Genomic DNA, 11,665 nt, shown 5'->3' with positions numbered 1-11,665 from the left:
GCCTCCCACATAATGACTCACTAGCCCATAGGAAACACACTGACAAGGGGAGAGGTAGAGAAAGAGAGGAAGAGGGAGGCAGAGGGTGAGGGAAAAGGGGGGAGAGGGAGAAAGAGAGAAGGAAACTCCTTTAGACTTCAGTTCCTCTAAAGGCGCTTCTTTGCTGCCTTTTGAACACAGAGCCACATTTTAATTCCACGCTGGGTGTCCCACCCTCTGTGGCCCATCCTGTGTGGACTGGACGGTGCTCCTGAAAGAGGAGGCAAGGGGAGTGGGCCTAGGATTCCGGTGTAGCTGACTTTCCTTCTGCCTCTTTCCTGCCTTCACACATGGCTCCCACCCAGGGCTGTGGCTCATCTTTTAAAGCGTCCAGTCCAGACACGGAATAATTGACCTCTATTGAAGACAAGCCACAGGCTTTCTATTTGAAGCACATGCCCTGAGCCGCCACAGTGACTGCACGGAGCTAAACACTGTAGAATTATTTTCCTCATCGCTGAATTCCTTTCAAAGTTGTACCATCAGAACAAAGGAAGAAAAGCATTTGGTTATCAAAGGAAGCCAGCCCCCCAATTTACTTTCCTTTAGCTGCCATGCAAATTCCAGCCAGAGGCCAAGCTGGATGGCTTTGAAGATTAAGATCACAGTGCCTCTGGCTTCAATGCGGTCCTGAAGATCCTGAGATTGACTTGGGAAAGGAAGAAAGGAGCAGAGAACAATGGGAAGCGCTGAGCTCTGAAGGCAGAAAAGCGCTGTCTGATTCAGGGCCAGGTGCTGGCTGGGGGAAATGTTGGTAACAGAGAAGGGTCCTTAGGGCTGGACAGGATTGCCCAGGGGCCTTCCAGGAGATGCCAGTTCAGGTTTTGTTTTGTTTTGTTTGTTTGTTTGTTTTAACTCAGTTTTGTTCTTAAGTGAATCTTTGGCCAATGAGTTGCTTTACTATGAGGTCTTTTTGGAGTCCTCCCTTCAATAAACATAATGGAATCGCCAACAGTAAGCTGTGATGGTTTAGCTGGTGGTGGTTGTTAGGAGACAGAAGGAAGAGAGGTAGTTAGGGACAGGGACCCTGGGGTGTGGGAATAGAACCAGAACCCAACTAGGCGGAGTTACTAAGGCACCCCAACTGGGCAGGCAAGGAAGGGTGAGTGCGAGAGACATGAGCTTTAAAATGTGTGAATGTTGCTAAGACAGGCAGCTTGCAGATAGCCAATCACAAGACAATGAAGCATGTAACCAATCCCAAGAATGTTATTAAGGCAGAATTCTTTGAAAAGACCAATCAGGAACTAGCAAGACTGTCTTCACTCCCTAAATTAAAAGGCGTGTGCTTCCTCTTGCCCTCATCTCTCTCATTATAGGGGTTGGAGATGGGGTGAGGGGTGGGGGAAGCACATCCCTTATGCCCATGTGGCTTATGGCCATGTGGGCCTCCACACATGGACTATTAGACTTTAATTAGTTTGGATACTAAACTACTCCAGGCATAGGTTAACGGCAGGAGATGCGCTCCCCATTGCCCATGTGGCTCATGGCCATGTGGGCCTCCACACATGGAGTAATAGGCTTCAATTCGCTTGGATGCTCTCAATAAATGTTGCTCCCGCTAACTGTTTTTGTCCTCGACTTTATTCTTCAATGTCACGAGACAATGAACTCAGACTCAACACTCTAGGTTTTGGTTTCAGTTGTTATTGAATGAGTAGCTTCCAGTGATTAAAGGCAGATGAGGGCAGGTCTCCCCGCCCTCAAACAGGCCATCAGACACGCTTGTTGACAATACTGTTGCACCAAATTTCCAGATACCTGTTGACAGTGATTAACCAGCAGGTACAGAAACAGTGAGGTGGGCTGGGTGTCAGGCCACATTCTCACAGTTGCCCTGACTGTGTTATATGGGAAAGGTTTCCCGGAGGCAGACAGGAGAATGTTCTAGTGGCACAATGGAGCTAAGGTTCTAGTGGGGGTGGGACAGGGGGGGATCCACAGCCATCAACTTAAAAGAGAAGCAGTTGGTGGGAATCCCAAGCCAATGAGGGGGCCATTTGCCAGGTGAAGGGTGAAGGTTCCTGGGTCCGCAGAAATCTTACTCCCCAATTTTGAAGGAAATGGGGATGTCTTCAGTGTTTCTGGCTATTCCATATATTCTTGGATGCCCTTTATTCACCAAGAAAAATCACTTCTCACATCCATCATGTAGGACACCTCCATGCCTCTCTCAGCATGTCTCCTGCCAGCACCTAAGCATGCTCACCAACCCCTTTCCCAATGCTGCCATTGTGGGGTTTTCCTGGAGGTTTCATTATGTAGGTATGATTGGCTAAATAACTGGCCACTGGCGATTGAACTCAATCTCCAACCCCGCTTGCTTCTAGTCTCTGCGGTCAGGGGGTGATGCTGAGAGCTCCAACTTTCTAATCATGCCTTAGTATTTCTAGCCACCAACCCCTTCCTGAAGCCATCTAAGCACACAAAAGGCACTCTCATAACTACAGATTGCAAGGATTTCAGTAGCCCTGTGCCAGGAACCTGGATGAAGACCAAGTAGATACTTTTTATTATATCACTGACAACCCTACCATTGCATCTCACCGTCTGCCGTTTATTTGCTGGTTAAACTTGGACAATGACTGTTAACTGGCCAGGCCTCAGTTTCCTCATCTCTACAGTTGTTACACAAACTCCTAACTCAGAGTGTGGCTGTGATCCTGCTGTGAAACCCCCAGGCCCTGGGACAGGCCCTCCCAGGAGGAGGTCTCGGGAATGGCTATCACTTAGGAGGCAATGGTTACCAATTTGGATGGTTGGCCAATAGAGACACCTGGTTCTTGACTTCTTCAATGATTAATATGAATCTTCCTATCAAATGTAATTTGAATGCTGGGAACTCCTGAATTGGGTAGAGTAAGACACTGGTATTTTACTAAGGGTCATAATACTCTTCTTTGAAACAATAAGCTACATAAAGTTTTAATTAATACAATATCCAGCCTGGCTAGTGGGACTCAGTGGTTGAGCGTTGACCTATGAACCAGGAGGTGCTGTTGGATTCCTGATTGGGGAACATGCCCAGGTTTCAGGCTAGATCCCCAGTAGGGGGCGTGCAAGAGGCAGCCGATCAATGATTCTCTCTCATCATTGATGTTTCTATTCCTCCCTCCCTCTCCTTCTCCCTTCTCTGAAATCAATAAAAATACATTTAAAAAATACAATGTCTACCTTTTCTACTTGTGTAGTTTGATGAATTTCAACTGATGGACACTGTCATATACCCACCACCATCAAGATTTCCCTTCATCAACCCCCCCCCCCCCCCCCATTCTGACAGGTGTGAGATGGTACCGCATTATCGTTTTGATTTGCATCTCTCGGATCAGTGACTTTGAGCATGTTTTCATATGTCTCTCGGCCTTCCTTATATCCTCTTTCAAAAAGTATCTATTTAGGTCTTTTGCCCATTTTTTTATTGGGTTGTTTATCTTCCTTTTGTTAAGTTGTATGAGTTCCCTGCCCTGTAAATGTTGGAGATTAAACCCTTATCGGTGATAACATTGGCAAATATGTTCTCCCATGCAGTGGGCTTTCTTGTTGTTTTGTTGATGGTTTCTTTTGCTGTACAGAAGCTTTTTATTTTGATGTAGTCTCTTTTGTTTATTTTCTCTTTAGTTTCCATTGCCCTAGGAGCTGTATCTGTGAAGATATTGCTTCGGCATATGTCTTAGATTTTGCTGCCTGTGGATTCCTTTAATATTTTTATGGTTTCCTGTCTTATGTTTAAGTCCTTTATCTATTTTGAGTTTATTTTTGTGTATGTGCCGGGGTTCTTGTTCCGGCATTAAAAAGGGTTCAGCAATCTGGAAAAGGGGCTGTGTATAACTTAAATAGTCCAATGACAAAATATAATTTTGAAAGGCATTTGGGGGTCAGAGGAGCCTAGCTTAAAGGAAACTAAGATCTCGTCTCAGGACCCCATGCTTTTTATTAACACATTTTTTTCCTGAGGCAAGGTAGAGATATACACTTCAAAGGGTCAGGGTTTCCTATACAGAGTCCATTGTCAGAATGGGGAGGATTAGCCTACGGCTGTTCAGGTGTTTGGCCAGTAGGAGGCAATAACATGTAGATTAAGATGCCCTGACCTGTGTGGCAGCAAACAATCAATTTAATGTATCCTATTCAGGTTTGGGGAAATGCCATTAGCCATTCCCAGATTCAGCTCTGCTGTCATGCTGGAATTGGCTCCTGGCGTGTATGGTGTAAGTTGGTGGTCTAGTTTCATTTTTTCGCATGTGTCTGTCCAATTTTCCAACACCATTTATTGAAGAGACTGTCTCGACTCCATTGTATGTTCTTGCCTCCTTTGTCAAATATTAATTGAGCATAATGGCTTGGGTCGATTTCTGGGTTCTCTCTTCTATTCCATTGGTCGATATATCTGTTCTTGTGCCAGTACCAGGCAGTTTTGAGAACAGTGGCTTTAATACAGCTTGATATCTGGAATTGAGATCCCTCCTACTTTGTTCTTCTTTCTCACGATTGCTGCAGCTATTTGGGGTCTTTATTTTATTCCAGATGAATTTTTGGACAGTTTGTTCTAGGTCTGTGAAATATGCCGTTGGAATTTTAATGGGGAGTGCATTGAATCTATAGATTGCTTTGGGTAGTATGGACATTTTAATGATGTTGATTCTACCAATCCATGAACACGGTATGTTCTTCCATCTGTTTATGTTTTCCTCTATCTCTTTTTTCAGTGTTCTGTAGTTTTCTGAGTACAGATCTTTTACCTCCTTAGTTCAGTTTATTCCTAGGTATCTTAATTTTTTTGGTGCAATGGTAAATGGGATTGTTTTTTTAATCTCTCTTTCTATAAGTCCAGTATTGGTATATAAAAATGCCATAGATTTCTTGGTGTTAATTTTGTATCCTGCTACATTGCCGAATTCATTTATTAAGTCTAATAATGTTTTGATGGAGTCTTTAGTGTTTTCTATGTACAGTATCATGTCATCTGTGAATAATGACAGTTTTACATCTTCTTTTCCAATTTGAATACCTTTTATTTCTTCTTCTTGTCTAATTGCTATGGTTAGCACTTCCAGTACTTGCAACCTTCACAGGAGTGGTGAAAGTGGGCATCCCTGTCTCATTCCTGTTCTTAGGTGAAATGGTTCTAGCTTTGCCCATTGAGCTGTGGGTTTGTCATATATGGCTTTTATTATGTTGAGGTATGATCCTTCTATTCCCATTTTGCTGAGGGTTTTTATCAAGAAAGGGTGTTGGATTTTGTCAAATGCTTTTTCTGCATCAATTGATATGACTATGTGATTTTTTCTCTCAATTTGTTTATGTGATGTATCATGTTTACTGATTTGCAGATATTGTACCATTCTTGAATCCTAGGATAAATCCTACTTGGTCATGGATTATGATCTTTCTGATGTAATGCTGGATCTAAATTGCTAGAATTTTGCTGAGGACTTTGGCATCTATGGTCATGAGGGATATTGGCCTGTAATTCTCTTTCATTGTGTTGTCTTTATCTGGTTTTGGTATTAGGGTAATGCTGGCTTCATAAAATGAGCTTGGAAGTGCTCCTTCTTCTTGAATTTTTTGCAATAGTCTGAGGAAGATAGGTTTTAGTTCTTCCTTGAATGTTTGGTAAAACTCCCCTGTGAAGACATCTGGCCCTGGGCTTTTGTTTGCTGGAAGCTTTTTGATGACTGCTTCAATTTCCTCCATAGTTATCGGCCTATTGATATTTTTAGATCCTTCTTGATTGAGTTTTGGAAGGTTGTATTTTTTTAGGAATATGTCCATTTCCCCTATGTCAGGGGTAGGCAACCTTTTTGTGAGCGCTTGCTAAAACCAGCAAAATCTCTGACTCAAAATTTTTCTGCGTGCCAACCCTAATTTTTTGAGAACATGTTATGCCTACTTGATATCTCTTAAGGTGTACGTATGTGAAGGTGTACATATTAACCTTGAAGAAATAATAAAATTCATTCAAGCAACAAAAACACAGTATATGATGATGAAAAATACATTTATTTTTTAATGTATACATGTACAGTGATAGTCCGACAGAAAACTTTATGACTTTGTTTGATATTATCAGTGGGACTTTTGCTGCTGCATCACTGATGACAGAGATTTTACATCAGGTTTATATTTCGTGACCTTCAGAGATATGTATGAGCTACTACTTTCATCCGTCAGGCTACTCCTATTACGAGACTTAACAAAATTCATCACTGAGAACAAAGATTCACAAGCTTATGTGGATGAAACCAAAACACTGGTTGGATTTAGGAAGTCAGGGAGAGTTAAGGCAGAGGCATAGAAATTGCTCTTCCCCTCTCTCGTCAATCCATGTCTATGGTCTTTAAGATAACTTGTTATGTAAAATTATTTATTTATCTAAGATGCACCTACACTGAATTTATCTGAAAAATAAAAAAAGTCAATATTAAGAAAAAAATTGTAAATGGAAGATTATAAGAGAGGGTTCCACATGCCAACAAAAGTTACTGGTGTGCCATGTTTGGCATGCAAGCCAGGGGTTGCCCACCCCTGCCATAGGTTGTTTAGTTTGTTGGAATAGAGTTGTTCATAGTATTTTTTAACAATTCTTTCTATTTCTGTGTGGTCGGTTGCTATTTTGCTTCTTTCATTTCTGATTTTGCCTATTTGCATCCTCTCTCTTTGCTTCTTCATGAGCCTGGCTAGAGGTTCATCAATCTTGTTTATCATTTCAAAGAACTAGCTCTTGGTTTCATTGATCTTTTGTATTATTTTTTGTCTCTATGTCATTTATTTCTGCTCTGATCTTTGTTATCTCCTTTCTTCTGCTCACTCTGGGCTTTTCTTGTTGCTCTCTTTCTAATTCTTTAAGTTGTAGAGTTAGATGATTTATTACCATTTTTTCTTGTTTTTTTGAGGTAGGCCTGTAGTGCTATAAACTTTCCTCTCAGGACTGCTTTCACTATGTCCCATAGATTTTGGATTGTTGTGTTTTCATTTCCAGGATGTTTTTAATTTCTTCTTTGATCTCTTTAGTAACCCAATAATTATTTAATAGCATGCTATTCATCTTCCAAGTTTTTGAATTTTTTTAAGTATATTTTATTGATTTTTTGCAGAGAGGAAGAGAGAGGGATAGAGAGTTAGAAACATCGATCAGCTGCCTCCTGTACACCCCCTGCTGGGGATGTACCCGCAACCAAGGTGCATGCCCTTGACCGGAATCAAACCTGGGACCTTTCTGTCCGCAGGTTGACGCTCTATCCACTGAGCCAAACTGGTTAGGGCAGTTTTTGAATTTTTTTATTGTAGTTTATTTCTAATATTATGCCATTGTGGTCTGAGAAGAAACTTGATATGATTTCAATCTTCTTGAATTTGGAGAGATTTTGCCTGTGACCCAATATGTGGTCTATCTTTGAAAATATCCCATGTGCACTTGAGAAGAACGTATATTCCGTGGCTTTGGGGTGAAATGTTCTGAAGATGTCATTTAAGTCCATCTGTTCTAGTGAGTCATTTAGGGTTGCTATTTCTTAGCTGATTTTTTTGTCTAGAGGATTTATCCAGTGATGTCAGTGGGGTATTACAGTCCCCTACTATGATTGTATTATTGTCAATCTCTCCCTTGATATCTTCCAGGAGTTGTTGTTGTTTTTTTTTAAATATACTTTATTGATTTTTTTTTTTACAGAGAGGAAGAGAGAGAGATAGAGAGTTAGAAATATCGATGAGAGAGAAACATTGATCAACTGCCTCCTGCATACATCTTACTGGGGATGTGCCTGCAACCAAGGTACATGCCCTTGACCAGAATCGAACCTGGGACCCTCCAGTCTACAGTCTGATGCTCTATCCACTGAGCCAAACTGGTTATGGCTCCCGGAGTTTTATTATGTAGCTGGGTGCTCCTGCATTGGGTGCATATACTAGTATGTTTACCAGGGTTATAGCATCTTGTTGTATTGATCCCTTTAGTATTATGAAGTGGCCTTCCTTATCTCTTATTATGGCCTTCACTTTGAGGTCTATTTTGTCAGATATAAGTATTGCTACCCCAGCTTTTTTTTTTTTTTCCTTTCCATTTGCCTGAAAGATATTTTTCCATCCCTTCACTTTCAGTTTGTGTGAGTTCCTTGTTCTGAGGTGGGGCTCTTGTAGACAGCATATATATGGGTCATGTTTTTTTATTCATTCACCCACTCGATGTCTTTTGATTGGAGCATTTAGTCTGTTTACGTTTAAAGTTATTATTGATAGGTACTTGTTTGTAGCCATTTTTACTTTTGTGCCTGTGTTCTTTCTTTCCTTTTTATTTCTTCTTTTTACACTATTCCCTTTAGCATTTCTTGCATTGCTGGCTTGGTGGTGATAAACTCCCTTAGCCTTTTTTTGTCTGTTAATCTCCTTATTTCCCCTTCAGTTTTGAATGATAGCCTTGTTGGATTGAGTATTCTTTGATTCAGTCCCTTGCTTTGCATCACTTTTAAATTTCCTTCCATTCTTTTCTGGCCTGAAGTGTTTCTGTTGAGAAATCATTTGATAATCTAATGGGAGATCCCTTATACATAAGTTTCTGTCTCTCTTATGCAACCTTTAAGATTCTCTCTTTGTCCTGAATGTTTGCCATTGTAATTACGATGTGTCTTGGTGTGACTCTTTTTGGGTTCATCTTGTTTGGGACTCTGTGTTGTGTGACTTTTTTCTTCCCCACATCAGGGAAGTTTTCTGGCATTATTTCTTCAAATAGGTTTTCTAACCCTTGTTCCTCTTCCTGTCATTCTGGCACCCTTATTATTCATATGTTGCTTATTTCATGTTGTCCCAAAGCTCCCTTAGGCTCTCCTCCTGTCTTTTAATTTTTTTCTCCAATTTCAGTTCAGTTTGGGTGTGTTTTGCTTCCCTGTCTTCCAATTGGCTAATTCGGTCCACTGCTTCTCCTAGTCTACTTTTGAAACTTTCCATTGTGTTTTTTTTTTTTTTATTGTAGCTAAATCACTCTTTATTTCTTTTTGATTCTTACAGAAGTTGTTGATTTTTTCATCCATCCAGTTTATGAACTCTAAGACTCTTTTTTTTAAAAAATATATTTTATTGATTTTTTACAGAGAGGAAGGGAGAGAGATAGAGAGTTAGAAACATCGATGAGAGAGAAACATCGATCAGCTTCCTCCTGCACATCTCCCACTGGGAATGTGCCCGCAACCCAGGTACATGCCCTTGACCGGAATCGAACCTGGGACCTTTCAGTCCGCAAGCCGACGCTCTATCCACTGAGCCAAACCGGTTTCGGCATGAACTCTAAGACTCTTATTCTAAATTCTTTTTCTCACATATTCCATGCCTCCATTTCACTTAGCTTCTTTTCTGGCGATTTCTTCTTTTCCTTTCCTTTGGGGGTTTCTTTGTCTTCCCATTTTTGCTCTCACCAAAGGATCTATGTATCGAGTAATGCAGGGGCTGCTCCTTGGGCAGCAGCAGCTCCTTGGGTGTTGGCTGTTCCTTGGGTGGTCACAGCAGAGGCTGCTCCTCAGTTGCTGGTGGTTCCTCTGGTGGGTTCTTCTCTCAGCAATGGTGTCTCCTCTGGCTGGAAGGGGCAGGCTGCTCACGCAGATGGTGCTCCTTGGATGGGAGTGGATTGCTCACAAGGCTGCTGTCCTTTGGATGGGGGCAGGCTGCTTGTGGTGCTGCTGCTCCTTGTACAGGGGCAGTTTGCTCGCAGGGTTGCTGCTCCTCATATGGGGGCGGACTGCTCAAGGGGCTGCTGCCTCTCAGATTGGGGCAGGCTGCTTGCAAGGCTGCTGCTCCTTGGACGGATGCAGGCTGCTCATGGTAAGCTCTACTTCTTACTGCATGCCAGAATCAAGAAAGCTAAACAACAAAAAAAAAAAGATAAAAACAACCAAAATAACCCTACTCTGATAGTCTTAAAGATGTCACTGAGATTGGGAATAACTTCCATTTCACCCCCCTCTGTGCCAGTTTCCAAGCTGGAGGACGAGAGATGGAATGAGAGTCGTTGTGTTCTGTGTTCAGCCTGGGCCAGGCCTGGAGTTCACCCATGTTCTCAGCTAATCCTCCCCACAGCCTGGCGGGAGCATATCTCCTTTCACAGATGAGGCTTAGAGAAGCTGAGTTCAAATCCTCACAGCTGGCAAGAGGAGGAATTAAAATCCAAACCAGGGGAGATTCCTGAGTGTGGTTAGACAGCTGATAGAACTAGCCAAAAGAAAGAATGGGAATAAAAATATAAACAAAAAAAGAACCACCACAAAACATTTCTGGCTGTCACTGGGGATGGACAAACAGGAAATCCTAAATGCCGAGCCCTAGGCAGGGTGCTGGGAGTAGGACCAGGTGGAGTGATGCCTTCAGCCCATAGACAGGACCTGAAGGTGACTTGGTGTATGGGCTTTGGAACCATACCCAGATTCCAAACCCTGCTGTGCTCCTTACCAGTTCCTTGACCCCCAGCAGGACCCTTAGCCTCTCTGAGGTTCCCACCTTGTCAAGTGATGTCATGATCCCTGCTTCCCAAGATGGATGAGGATTCCAGGAAAGCAGGCTTTCTCCAACTCAGCCTTTTGAACAATTTAGCTGGATCATTTAGTGGTGGGGCTGTCCTGGGCACTGCAGGGTGTTTGGCATCATCCTGACCTCTACCCACTTGATGCCAGTAGCACCCCCCTCCCATCCAAAAATGTCTCCATCAGTTCCTGGGGGAAAATTGCCTCAAGTGGTGAACCCCTAAAATCAAGCACAGACAAATGTCCCTGCCCATAGACCCTTGTTCCACTCCCAGTTGTAAAACAGAAGTCCTTGGCATATGCACAGAGAGACAGTGGGCCCCCTGCCTGCTCAGAAAACGGGCCTCAGCTCACATGGCCCAGCATCTCAGAGGGAGCCCAGGGGATGGTAGGGGCTGTGGGCAGGAACAGGGGTTTCTGGCAGCAGGCTCTGCTTCTGACTAGATCCTCAGGTGTCAGTGCCCCCTTTTCCCATCCATAAAATGCGAATAACCATGGTCCCTCCCTCTGAGGACAAAATGAAATGGCCCAGGTGCGCTTATCACTTAATGTGATATTTGTTAGTCATGATGAAGTTACTTGAGATCGGTTCTCAGGCAACGTAGCATGGGCATTGCACCCCCGTGACCAACTTGTCCTGGCTTGCCTTGCCCTGGACTTCTCTGGTGTTAACATGCAAAATCTCATGTCCTGGGAAGCCCCAGGGTCCCTGGCAAACCTGGGCAGCTGGTTAACCTTGTCACATCCCGTGGGACAGCTGAAGGTTTTGTTGTCATGTTCATAGTTTAGTCTATAGACACTGTGTGCTTCAGTCACCAACAACCGTGCTCAGTAGCGAGGGTTCACGCAGCTTCTGTCCTGTGGGAGAAGCACCGAGATGCTGCGTTTCAGAGCTGGGCCAGGGCAGAGCAGAGAGGCTCGACCAAGCCCTGGGTATGCGCAGCAGAGTTTCCATCCAGAAACCAGCACCTGAGTTAAAAATCTGCAAGCAACTGAGGCTTAGCCAGGCAGTAGATGCAAAGACACACCTCTTTTTGTTGGCCTAGAAAGACAACCCTGGTGTCTCATACTAAGAAATGTGATTTATAAAAATGCATTCGCCTGGGGAAGTGGTTACC

This window comes from Myotis yumanensis, unplaced genomic scaffold (genome assembly GCF_028538775.1).
Source record: "Myotis yumanensis isolate MYYU_CA2020_CCGP unplaced genomic scaffold, mMyoYum1.0.hap1 SCAF_7, whole genome shotgun sequence".
Taxonomy (NCBI): domain Eukaryota; kingdom Metazoa; phylum Chordata; class Mammalia; order Chiroptera; family Vespertilionidae; genus Myotis; species Myotis yumanensis.
The sequence above is the reverse complement of the archived record's forward strand: the minus strand, read 5'-3'. Positions refer to the sequence as shown.